Here is a 13753-nt window from a genome sequence, read left to right as displayed (position 1 = left end):
GGAGCTCAGAGTTGCAGGTAGAGAATATATACAGTTTTATACAGTTTTATGCCTGGCAGGAGAACTCTGTGGCACCCTAGGAGGGGAGGTAGGTCCAGTTTTTAGAGGGTCTCTCCTGTGGAGCGTAGTGGGAGGACCTTTGAACTCCGCTCTTTTGTTTGTGGTGCACTCCGAGCCGTTCTCATGGGAGAGGGGACTCCTGTCCACTTAGTGATGGATTTTGTACCTTTTGTTTGTATCCTTGGGGTTGCATCTCACCTCAGCAGGGTTGATGTGCATTCTTCAACCTTCTCTCTTGGTGCAGCTCTAATCCACCAGGTTGCTTACTAAATTTCTGTCCTTTAACTCTCCTTCTGGATGGGAGCCTCTGTGGAAAGCTGGCTTCAGTCAGCCATCTTGTCTCCACCCCTACTTGAACATTTTTTTAGGATTCTATTTTGATTTATTTATATTGTTTTTGAGTGTATCTCTTTGAATAATTTTGGGAGTGTTTGTTCTATATGTTCCAATATGCATATTTACGTCATCATAATCTAAAATTATCAATATTTTAGCAATTCAAATGTAATTTTGAAACTTCATTTCCATTTAGGCACCTTTCCCTTTCTCAGTTATAGACATCATTGTTTTGAATATCAGCTATTATAACAATTTTCGATGCAATCACCAAATATGATATACAGATTTCATGAGGAATTGATAAAACTCTAGTAATACTATCTTAGTCTGCTTGGGTTTCTATAACAAAATACCATAAACCGGATAGCTTACAAACAAGAGAACATTTATTTCTCATGGTCCAGGAAACTAGGAAAGCCACGATCAAAGTCAATAAAGATTTTGTATTTACTGAGAGCCTGTTCCTCATAGATAGTGCATACTTGCTGCATCATGTAACAATGGAAGGGACAAATAAGCTCCCATTGGCATCTTTTTTTTTTTTTTGAGACAGTCTCCCTATATTGCCCTTGATAGAGTGCTGTGGCGTCACAGCTCACAGCAACCTCAAACTCTTGGGCTTAAGTGATTTTCTTGCCTCAGCCTCCCAAGTACCTGGGACTACAGACACCCACAACAACACCTGACTATTTTTCTGTTGCAGTTGTCATTCTTGCTTAGCTGGCCTGGGCTGGGTTCAAACCTGCCTGCCTTGGTGTATGTGGCTGGCACCATAACCACTGTGCTACAGGTGCTGAGCCCCATGGACATCTTTTATAAGGGGACTAATCTCATTCGTGATGACAGAATCATCATGACATAATCACCTCACAATTGCTCCACCTCTTTTTAATGGATACGTAATAACTGTAGATATTGATGAGGTATATGTGATATTGTGATTTATGCATACAGTGTATAATGATAAAATGAGGGTAATTAGAATATCTATCAATGCAAACATTTTTTCATCTCTTTGTGTTGGGAACATTTCAAATTTTCCAGCTATTTTGAAATAAACAATAGCATATCATTAACGATTGTCACCCTTCTGTGCTATTGGACACTAAAATGTATTTCTTCTATATAACTTTGTTTTTGTACCGACTAACCAAACTTTCTTCATCCTTGCCTTCTCTACAACCTTTCCAGCTTCTGGTAACCATTATTCTACTCTCCATCTTCATTAGATCAACGTTTTTAGCTTCCAGTTGGGAGTGAGAACATGTAATATCTGTCTTTCTGTACCTGGCTTATTTCACTTACCATAATGTCCTTAAGTTCCCTTACCATAATGTCCTTAAGTTCCATCAGTGTTGTTGCAAATGACAGAATTTCATTCTTTTTTATCACTGAAAATTATGTCATTGAGTATATATAACCACATTTTCTTTATCCATTTATCCACTAATGGACAATTAGATTGATTCCATATTTTGGCTTTTGTGAATAGTGCTGCAATAAACGTAAGAGATCATATATCTCTTTGATAACTGATGTCCTGTCTTTTGTAGTGGGATTTCAGAATCATATGGTAAATCACTTTTTATTTTTTAAGGAAGCTTCATACTGTTTTCCATAGTTGCTGTAGTAATTTACATTCCCACCAACAGTGTACTAGCATTCCTCTTTCTCTGCGTCATCAGCATGTAATTTTTGCCTTTGTAATAAGGGCCATTTTAACTGGGGTAGGATGATGTCTCGTTGTGGTTTGATTTGCATTTCCCTGATTATTAGTAATGTTGAGCACTTTTAATATACCCATTGGCCATTTTGCCCATTATTTAGCAAGATTATTTGTTCTTTTCATTAATAAATTGTTGAATTTAATATATGTATTCTAGTTATTAATCCCTTATTAGAGCAATATCTTGTTATTATTATATTTTTCATCTGTAGGTTTCTTCTTCACTCTATTGATTTCTTTGCTGTGCAGAAGCTTGTTAATTTGATGTAATCCCATTAGTTTATTTTTAATAGTGTTGCCTGTGCTTTTGAGGTCTACCAAAAACATCCTTTACCAGATTCATGTCCTGAAGAATTTTCCCTATGTTTTCTTCTAGTAGTTTCATAACTTCAGGCCATTAAATATTTAATCTATTTTTATTTGCTTTTTGTATATGGTGAGAGATACAAGTGCCTAGTTTTATTCTTCTGTACATGGATATCCAATTACTCAAACATAACATTTTTTTATTAAATCATAACCATGTACATTTATGGGGTACAGTGTGCTTATTAGATATACAATGTGGAATGCTTACATCATATTGTTTAACATAGCCATCACTACACTTACTTATTTGTTGTGGTCAGACATTTATACTCTACTCTTAATTGATTTGAAATATATCATTGCATTGTACAAAATGGGTGAGAACCCACAAAATACCCTTCCTCCTCATGCCTTCCTCCCTCCCCTCCCCTCTCCCTCCTCTTCCCTCCTTCTTTTTGGATTATAATTGTGTTTTATCATTTGTATGAATGTGTAGGTTATTATTATATATTGGTTTCATAATAGTATTGGGTTCATTGTATACTTTTTTCCCTATTCTTGAGGTACTTTACTAAAAAGAATATGTTTCAGTTCCATCCAGGTAAACATAAAAGATGTAAAGTCTCCATCCTCCTTTATGGCTGCATAGTCTTCCATGGTATACATAAAACACAATTTGTTTATCCATTCATGGGTTGATGGGCATTTGGGCTGCTTCCATGACTTGGCAATTATGAATTGGCTGCAATAAACATTCTGATGCAAATATCTCAAAGTGATTTTGATTTGCATTTCTCTAATGATTAAAGATGTCACCCTTATTATGAAACTAATGTAGAACCTTCACATGAAAGCTATAACCCAGTTACAACCTAAGAATAGGGAGAAGGGGGAAAGGGAGGGGAGGGAGGGGGGAGGTAGGTGGAGGGAGGGGGATTAATGGGATTATACCTGAGGTGCATCTTACAAGGGTATATGTGAATCCTAGTAAATGTGGAATGTAAAGGTCTTAGCAAAATAACTAAGAAAATGCCATGAAAGCTATGTTAACGAGTGTGATGAAAATGTGTCAAACGGTCTATGAACCAAGTGTATGGTGCCCCATGATCATACTAATGTACACAGCTATGATTTAATAAAATAAATAAATAAATAAATAAATAAAGATGTTGAGCATTATTTCACGTGTTTGTTGGCCATACACATTTCATCTTCATAGAAGTTTCTGTTCAAATCTCTTGCTCACAATGAAATGGGGTTATTTGTTCTTTTCTTATTGATTAGTTTAAGTTCTCTGTGGATTCTAGTTATCAGACCTTTGTTGGAAACATATTCTACAAAAATCTTCTACTATTATGAAGGCTGTCTGTTTGCTTTACTTACAGTGCTCTTGGCTATGCAGAAGCTTTTTAGTTTGATCAGATCCCAGTAATTTTTTTATTAAATCATAACTGTATACCTTAATGCATTTATGGGGTATAATGTGCTGATTTTATATACAATTTGGAATCTTTATATCAAACTGGTTAACACAGCCTTCACCTCACTTACTCAATTATTGTGTTAAGACATTTATACTCTACACTTAATAGATTTGACATGTACCCTTGCAATATGCACCATAGGTGTGGCCCCACTGATTACCCTCCATCCATCCAACCTGCCCTTTCCCCTGCACCTCTTCTTCCCTCCTTCATCCTGGTCTATAATTGTGTTTTATCTTTCATATGAAACTGTGTGTGATTATATATATGTATATATATGTTTCATGTTGCTTCCATTGCTGGGGGGGGGTGTTCTTTCTCATAAACTATTTTCCCAGGCCAATTTCCTCAAGAATTTTCCCTGCACTCTCTTCTAGTATTTTAATGTTTCATGTCTTAAGTTTAAGTATTTCATCCAGTGAGAATAAATTTTTGTTAGAGGTGAAAGGTGAGGGTCCAGTTTCAGTCTTCACCCAACACCATTTGTTAAATACGGAATGTTTCCCCAAAGAATGTTTTTGATAGGCTTATGAAAGACCAAATAATGATAACTGGCTGGGGTTCATCTCCTGGTTCTCTATTTTGTTCCGTATATCTACCTCTGTATTTTTGTGTCAGTACCATGTGGTTTTGATTACTAAATATTTATAGTATAGCCTTAAGTCTCCTGATTTGTTTTTATTTCTGAGTAATGTATTGGGAAATGAAGTACTATTTTTTCAAGATCTTGAAAGTGTGACATTGGTGCTTTAATAGGGATTGTATTAAATCTGTAGCGTGCTTTAGATAGTATAGACATTTTAACAGTGTTGATTCTTCCCAGCCATGAGCATGGTATGGTTTTACATTTGTTAACATCTTCAGCTATTACTTTTCTCAGAGTTTCATAATTCTTGTTGTAGAGATCTTTCACATTCTTTGTTAGGTACATTCCCAGATATTTCATCTTCTTTGGCACTACTGTAAAAGGAATAGAGTCTTTGACTGTTGTTGGTATATATAATAGCTACTGATTTGTAAGTATTGATTTTGTATCCAGAGATGCTACTGTATTCCTTGAACACATCTAAGATTTTTGTAGTTGAGTCCCAGGAGTTTTCCAGGTATAAGATTATGTCATCCACAAATGGTGAGAGTTTGTACTCCTCTGACCCCATTTGGATACCCCTGATCACCTTCTCTTGCCTGATTGCTATGGCTAAGACTTCTATATCTATGTTGAATAGTGTGTGACAATAGGCATCCTTGTCTAGTTCTAGGTCTGAGTGAAAATGTTTTCAATTTTACTCCGTTCAATATATTAGCTGTGGGTTTGCTGTCGATGGCCTCTATCAGTTTAAGAATTGTCCCTTCTATGCTTATTTTCTTAAGTGTTCTGATCATGAAAGGATGCTGGATATTATCAAAGGCTTTTTCTGCATCAATTGAGAGAATCATATGGTCCTTGTTTTTGTTTTTTATTTTATTGATGTGATGTATTATATTTTTAGATTTACATATGCTGGACCAACATTGTAACCCTGGGATAAAACCAACTTGATCATGGTGTATAATTTTTTGATGTGTTGTTGAATTCTGTTTGCTGGGATCTTACTGAATATTTTTGCATTGGTATTCATTAATTATATTGGTCTATAATTTTTGTTCTTTGTTGGGTCCTTTCCTGGTTTGGAGATCAAGGTGATATTTGTTTCCTAGAATGTGTTGGGAAGTAGTCCTTCTTTTTCTATGTGTTGGAAAAGGTTCTATAATATAGGTACTAGTTCCTTTTTAAAGGCTTCATAGAATTCTGATGTGAAGCCATCTGGTCCCGGACTTTTCTTTTTTGGGAGATTTCCAACTGTTAATGCTATTTTAGTGCTTGATATAGGTCTATTCAAAATTTCTAATTCTTTCTGGTGGAATCTAGAAAGGTGGTGTGCTTCCAGATATTGGTTCGTTTCCTCTAGACTTTGATATCTGAGAATACACTTTTTGTTAGTAATTATTGAGTATTTTTTGAATTTCTCAGGTGTCTGCTGCTATTCCTCCTTTATCATTTCTGATTGGTGATATTAGAGATTTTACTTTTCTCTTTCTTGTTAGGCTAGCCAAAGGTTTATAAATTTTGTTAATATTTTTTTAAAAATGAACTTTTTTTCATTGATCTTCTGAATGATACTTTTGTTTTTAATTTTATTTAATTGTGCTGTAATTGTGGTTATTTCTATTCTTCTACTGGGTTTAGGGTTGGAATGTTCTTCCCTTTCAAGTAGCTTAAGGTGACCCATTAAGTTGTTGACTTCCTCTTTCTGTTTTCTTAATGAAGGCTTCCCACACTATAAATTTCCCTCTTAGGACTGCCTTTCCAGTATCCCACAGATTTTGATAATTTGTGTCATCATTATCATTTTGTTCCAAAAATTTGGTGATTTCCTTTTTAATCACATCTTTGACCCAGCTATCATTCACCCTAATGGTATTTAGTTTCCATGACTTTGAGTATGAAAATTTCTGTTGCTATTGAGTTCAACTTTTATTCCATAATGGTCCAAGAGGATACAAGGAATCATTTCTACTCTTAAATTTGTTGAGATTAGACTTGTGTCCTAAGATATGATCAAATTTTGAAGATGATTTGTGGGCTGAAGAGAAGAATATGTATTCAGTTGTGTTAGGATGAAATGTTCTGTAGTTGTCTGTTAAGTCCATTTATTATAGGGTCAAGTTTAAGTCTATTCTTTCTTTGTTTCGTTTCTTCTTGGAGGATCAATTTACAACTGCCTAAGGGGTGTTAAAATCTCCAAGTATTATAGCGCAGGAAGATATTGAATTGTTCATATCTGTTAGGGTTTGCTTTATAAAATGAGGAGCATGCTGGTAGGGTGCATAAACGTTAATTATTGAAATATCTTCATGTTCAGTGTTTTCCTTGACAAATATGTAGTGTCTATCCTTATCTTCTTGGTTTAGATCCTATTGTATCTGCAAATAGAATTGCAACCCCTGGTTTTCTCTGATTTCCATTTGCCTGCATTATGGATGTCCATCCCTTAACCCTGAGTCTTTTTTTACCCTTCAGGGTAAGACAAGTCTCTTATGTGCAACAGATAACTTGCCCGAGTTTTTGTATCCAATCAGCCAACCTGTACCTCTTTAAAGGACAATTTAAGCCATTCAGGTTAATCGAGAGAATTGATAGGCATAGTAGTGTTTTGGGTGTCAGGTTTTTCAAATGTGCAGTGAATATTTTTAATCCTTTCACCATTGTGGAAGTTGGATTTTGTTCAATAATTTCTGGGTGAGTTTACTTTTGTGTTAAACCAGTGTGCTAGTCATTATGGAAAATGAGTCTGAGAATATCCTAGAGAGCTGGTTTAGTTATGGCAAATTTCCTCAACATGTGGATGTCAGTAAAGTTGATGTCTCCATCACAAAAGAAACTCAGTTTAGCTGGATACAGGATCCTGGGATGAAAGTTGTTTTTTTTTAGGAGATTGAAGTTCAAAGACCATCCTCTTCTGGATGGAAAGTTTTCAACTAATATATCTGCAGTCTTTCTAATATTTCTCCCTTGGTAAGTAATGCTTTTATTATGTCTGGCTGCTTGCAGAATTTTCTCCTTCATATTAACTTTAGCAAAGTTAATTACAATGTGTCTAGGAGATGCTTTATTTGTATTGAGTCTGGCTACGATTCTGAAACTGCCTACTATCTGAATTTCTTTATAATTTTAATGCTTGGGAAGTTCTCTGGCTTCTGTGCCTTTATGATCATCCTCTTCTCCTTTAGGAATTCCTATAAGATGAATGTTTGATCTGTTGGTGTGATCCCACAACTCTCAGGGAATGATCAGTTTTTTCTCTCCATTTCTCTGCCTCTTTGAGCACTTGGGATATTCAGAAGCTTTGTCTTCAATTTTAGAGATCCTTTGTTCTGCCTGATAAACTCTATTACTGAGGGATTCTATTGTATTTTGAAGCTCCTTGAATAACTTTTTTCATTTCCTTGAGCTCAGCTAACTCTTTTCTGATTATGTCCATATCCTTGGTGATTTTGTCTTTGAATTAATTAATTTCTTGAGACAACTTTTGCACAACACTTTGGATTTCCCTTTCCATATTTTCCTCCATTCTATTCATTGTATTTGCCATCCATATTCTGAATTCTATTTCTGACAATTCAGCCATTTGTTTATGAATGGTATCTTCTGATGAATATCCTTTGTCATTCCTTGGGGGAGTTGATCTACTGTGATTATTCATGTTGCCAGAGTTCTTCTGCTGGTTCCACCCCATGATTATTTTCTGCAGTTTGGCTAGTAAAACTGGTAGGGTGAGATTGTATTGATAGCTCCAGGAATTGCAGTTAACCAATTGTAGTTTACTAAAGAGCTGGGTCTAGTGATTGTGGCTTTTTCCCTTTACAGCTTTACAAAGGTCCCTTTCAAGGCTGAGCCAGAGACTCTGAGGACCTGATTGGTGTGATAGGGCTAGTCGACTCTGTTTTATAGTCAGCTAGTCTCTATCGGATCCTAATGAGTTGTGGATTTAGGCTGAAATTTCAGCTGAAGAGAGATACAAGCAACTGAGACATCCCACCCCACCAGGGACCACTGGAGAAGAGAATCCATCCCTACCACTACAACACAATCACAGCTCAACCTTGAAGCATCCCTGGGTGGACAGCCCAGGTCAAGAGTTCCAATCTTATTGTCTCAGACAGTACAATCACTGCTCAACCAGGAGAGTTCAAAAGGTCTCTGGCAACCTGACAGCTGCGATCCACAGGCAGCTCTGTCCTAAAAACCCAAGAGGCTGGAGTCTGTCTACCTCCAGTGCTTAATGGAGTCAGGAAATCATACCTAGCCAAAGAGTCAGTCCAGGGGGGTTGGTGCCTCTGTTTCCACCTTGCATGACAGCCACGCACTGCCACTGGTAACCCCATGGGCCTGGGGGCCAGCTCCATCTAGTGAGCTATGTCACCAGGGATAAGCACCTGCTAGAGTCAAAGGGGAGTCAGTGCCTCCTCCCCTGCTGCACACTGCCACCAGCAACCCCAAAGAGCTAAATCCCATTTATCTCCAGTGTTCAACAGAATCTTGGAAATGCTCAAACAGATTCTGTTCCAGGGCAGACCAGTGGGCACTGTTGCATGGATTTTTCTGTCCCACACATTCTGCACCCCTGCCACAGCTGCACTCCACTACTGGCAATCCTGAGGGTTTGAAGCCCAGCTCCCTCTGGTGGTCAACAGAATAGGGGATGTGCTCCACCAAAGTCTGACCTGGGGCATGAGCCCCGCTGCCTCCTGCAGCAGTGCAGTGCTTTTCTTTCTCCCATGTCACTCTCTCCCCACTCTTCCCAACTTCCACTTGAGTCACTGTTTTCATGCAGCTGTTCAGTGGCCTGCACAATGCCCAGGAATGCTCAAGGAGTTGCCAGACACTCTGGCCTCTGCAGGGGACAGGCTTTCAGACCACTAGGTAAGGGGGAAAGCGTGAACTTGGACTTCAGAATTGTGGGGAATATATTTGTTCAATATTATGCTGGGTAGGAGAATGCCTAGGCTCACAGGTGGGACCTCTCTGGAGAAGAAGGCCCAGTGTTTAGCAGCTCTCTCCCATGGGGTAAAATAAGAGGTCTTTTGTCCACTGCTTACTTATAGAGAATACACAGTGAGCCACTCTCTTGGGAGAGGGGTCTCTCACCCACTTGGCAGTAGGTTTTGTATGTGGAATTTGTTTCCTTGATGTCACAGCTTGCCTCAGCAGGAGGATGTGCAGTCATCAATCTTCTTTTTTAGCTCAGCTCCTGATCTTCAGCTTCATTAAGTTCATTCTGTCCATTATCGCTCCCTCTGGAAGGGAGCCTCTGTTGAAAGCTGGCTCCAGTTGTCCATCTTACCTCCTCTCCCCATCCCCAGAACAACTTATTGAAAATATTCTCCTTTCCTCAATGCATGTTCTTGGTGACTGTCAAAAATAAGCTGTAAACGTATGGATTTATTTATGGGTTCTTTATTCTGTACCATTGGTCTGTGTGTTTGTTTTTATGCCAGTACTCTGCTGTAGTATGCTATAGTATAGATTTCTAGTATATTTTGAAGTCTGGTAGTGTGATGCCTTCAACTTTCTTCTTTTTCTTCAAGATTGCTTTGGCTATTTGAGGTCTTTTATGGTTTCATATGAATTTTACAATTTTTTTTCTATTTCTGTGATGAATGTCATTTGTATTTTGATAGAGATTGGATTGAATCTGGGTAATAACTAAGAAAATGCTATGAAAGCTATGTTAACTAGTGTGGTGAAAATGTGTCAAACGATCTATGAACCAAGTGTGTGGTGCTCCATGATCATATTAATGTACGCAGGTTATGGGGGGGGGAGGAAAAGCAGAAAGAGGGACGAGGGAGGGGGTGGGGCTTTGGTGTGTGTCACACTTTATGGGGGCAAGACATGATTGCAAGAGGAACATTGCCTAACAATTGCAATCAATGTAACCTGGCTTATTGTACCCTCAATGAATCCCCAACAATAAAAAAAAAGAAAAAAAAAGAATAAATAAAAAAAAATCTGGGTAATTGTACAGCTTTGGGTAGTATGGACATTTTAACAAAATTAATTCTTCTAATTCATGAGCGTAGGATATCTTCCCATTTGTTTCCTGGAAAGTGCTTTCTAGGCCTTTTTCTCTTTCATTTCCTTCAGAAAATCCCATCATGGATAATTGTAGTGTTCCATAATTTTCATAAGCCTTTTTCATTTTTTTTTTTTTTGCAGTTTTTGGCCAGGGCTGGGTTTGAACCTGTCACCTCCAGCATACAGGGCCAGTGCCCTACTCCTTTGAGCCATAGGCACCGCCCTACTTCACTATTTTTTAATCTTTTTTTTTTTTTTTTTTTTTTCAGTTTTTGTCCAGGGCTGGGTTTGAACCCACCACCTTTGGCATATGAGGCTGGCGCCCTACTTCTTTGAGCCACAGGCGCTGTCCAATCTTTTTCTCTTTTTTAGTCTCTCAATAATTGTATGTTTTGTCTTCAAACTTGGTGCTTCTTTACTCTGGTTAGTCTGTCATTGATACTTTCCGATGATTTTTTTAGCTCATATATTATATTCTTTATTTCTACAATTTTTATTGTTTTTTAAATTATTTTTATTTCTCAAGTATCTCTTATTGCTATATTATCTTTTGAATTTAATTTAGTTTTCTATCCATAGTTTCTAGTGATTTCCTGAACTTGTTTAAGGATATTATTATGAATTCTCTGTCCAACATTTTATAAATTCATTTGTGTCCATTGCTGGAGCTCTGTTGGTTTCTTTGGTGGTGCTATATTTTTCTTTGTTCACAGTTCTTTACATAGATGCTTATTAATTTGAGGAGATAGCTGCTTCTTCCACTTTTGCAGGTGTTCTTTGATGGTGTTAGACCTTTACTATCTAATAACTAAATTTAAATGCTGGATATTATTTCTTTCTATTCTGGGAGGAATTACAGTGAGCACTAGAATTAAATTACTGCCCTACCATTATTTCCTAATTTGAGAAAATGTATAGTATTGGCCTGGAACTATATTGCTGCCTTGCCACTTTTTCTCATTCTAGGTAATACTTAAGTGGACACTGGAACTTATTCCTCACATTTTAGTCATTTTCAGGCCAGGAAAAGGCTCCACAGAAGCAGCTTGGCTTTGCAGAAAATCCTGCCAGGGATTCAGGCCTTACCACAGGATTGTGTCATTGTGTCCCCTGCAATAGTAGGGCTTAATCCAATCTCTTAAACATGGCATCCCTGTTGATCAGAGCTCAGAATAGTTACCAGGATCTACATGACAATCGGTGTTGTCAGTTCCCAGATCTTTGTTCCAAGTTCACCCCAAATGTTTCATCCCTTTTGCACTCCTTGTGGTTCTTGCAAGATGGGACCACAGTGAGCTTCCCATGAAGATTATCAGATCAGTGAAGAGATTGAATTTTCACTTCCAATTCCCTCCTCTTACTTTGGAAATCATAGTTCTAGGGAAATTCTGTGTGAGTGGCATTATGCCAGCTTGAGGAATGGACAGCACAGTTTGAAAGGACAATGACTTCTCTTAATTCTGTGTGCCCAGGGTGTTTCTGTTTCTTCCTTGAGTTCTGTTGAACTCAACATATTGTTATTGTCTTTGAAAAGTTTCTAGCTGTTCTTTTGTGAGGAAGTGATCCTAGGGAATTGTCTATTCCGCCATCTTGCTAACATTCTTCCCAATCTCTTATTACCATCACATTGGCAATTAGGTTTCAGCATGTGAATGAATGGAGAGACACAATCATTCTGATCACAGCAAATACTGACAAGGATAAAAATAGAGAAAAACATAAATCCTACCACAATGAAAAATGAAACAGAGAATAACACTACATATTTTTAAGCTATTAAAATGAAACTCTATAAATAACTTTATGCTTCCAAGTTTATTTAGAAGAAATGATCAGTTTCTTGAAAATCATAAATTGCCAAAACTGAACCAAGATGAATTAGATAATCTGAGCAGTTTTAAACCGTTAAAGAACCTGAATCTATAATTAAAAATATCCAGAAAGAGAAATCTCCAGGCAAAGATGGTTTTATTGGAGACTTTTGCCAAATATTTAAATAAGAATTAATACCAATTTTAACAATATCTTCCACATAACAAAAGGAGAGGAGACACTTCCAAACTTATTCCAAACGCATTTTATGAGACCAGCACTTTTCTTCTACCAAAACCAGATATGAACAACATAAAACAAGTAATCTGTAGTAATCTCTCAAATACTTAGACACACAAAGCCTTAACAAAACATTAAATAAACCAAATCCTACAAAGTATTAGAAAATATACTAGACCAAATGGAATTGATTTCAGGTATATAAAGCTGGCTTATTATTAGAAAATCAATCCATGTAATCCACTATATCAGCAGGCTGAACAAAAATAATCATATTAATTGACACAAAATCATGTGGGGAAAAAAAACAATCCACATTCATGACAAAAACTCTAAGCAACATAGGAAGGGGTGGGACTTAACTGGATAAAAAGCATCTATAAAATAATCTATAGCTAACATCATACGTAATGTAAAAAAATAACTTTTTCCCCTAAGGTCAAGAACAAGGCAAGTGCTACTTCTGTGTCTTTCCTTTTGCTGATATTACCTTGATTACTATAACTTTATGGTAAGTTTTGAAACCTTTATGAATTTCCTATATTACTTCATTGTTCTTGCCTATTTTCTTTTTTTAGCTAAGCTTTAAAATAGTTGTGTCAATTTACAAAGATAGGACTTTTGAATGGGATTGTGTTAAAGCTTCAAATAAATTTGTAAAGAAGTACAATTTCTAAATCATTTGCTTTTCTCTTTCAGCAATATGGCATATTGCTCCATTTTTTCAAATGTTTTCTCTTGTTCAGTAAATGTTCAGTTTCACAGAGAGATTCTGCATGTTAGAGCTGTGCCTTTTAGACTTTATATTTGATATCATGATTTATTTAATATTTGAACTTCAAAAGTACTTTCTGGTTTGCATGCAAGTAATTTATTTCTGTGTATTTATGTTTATCCTGACATTTTATGAAACTCTTTAATTCTAAAAGGTTTTTAGTTCACTTTCTTAGACTGTTACATACACATCTACAGATAATAGTTACTTCCTACCTTTTTTTTTTTTTTGGAGACAGATAGAACTTCACTCTGTTACCCCAGACTAGAATGCCATGACATCATAGCTCACAGCAACCTCAAATCCTGAGCTCAATAGATCCTCTTGCCTCAGCCTCCCCAGTAGCTGGTGCTACAGACACTCGCCACAATGCCCAGCTAGTTTTTCTA

Source organism: Nycticebus coucang, chromosome X, assembly GCF_027406575.1.
Source record: "Nycticebus coucang isolate mNycCou1 chromosome X, mNycCou1.pri, whole genome shotgun sequence".
Classification (NCBI taxonomy): Eukaryota; Metazoa; Chordata; class Mammalia; order Primates; family Lorisidae; genus Nycticebus; species Nycticebus coucang.
The sequence above is the reverse complement of the archived record's forward strand: the minus strand, read 5'-3'. Positions refer to the sequence as shown.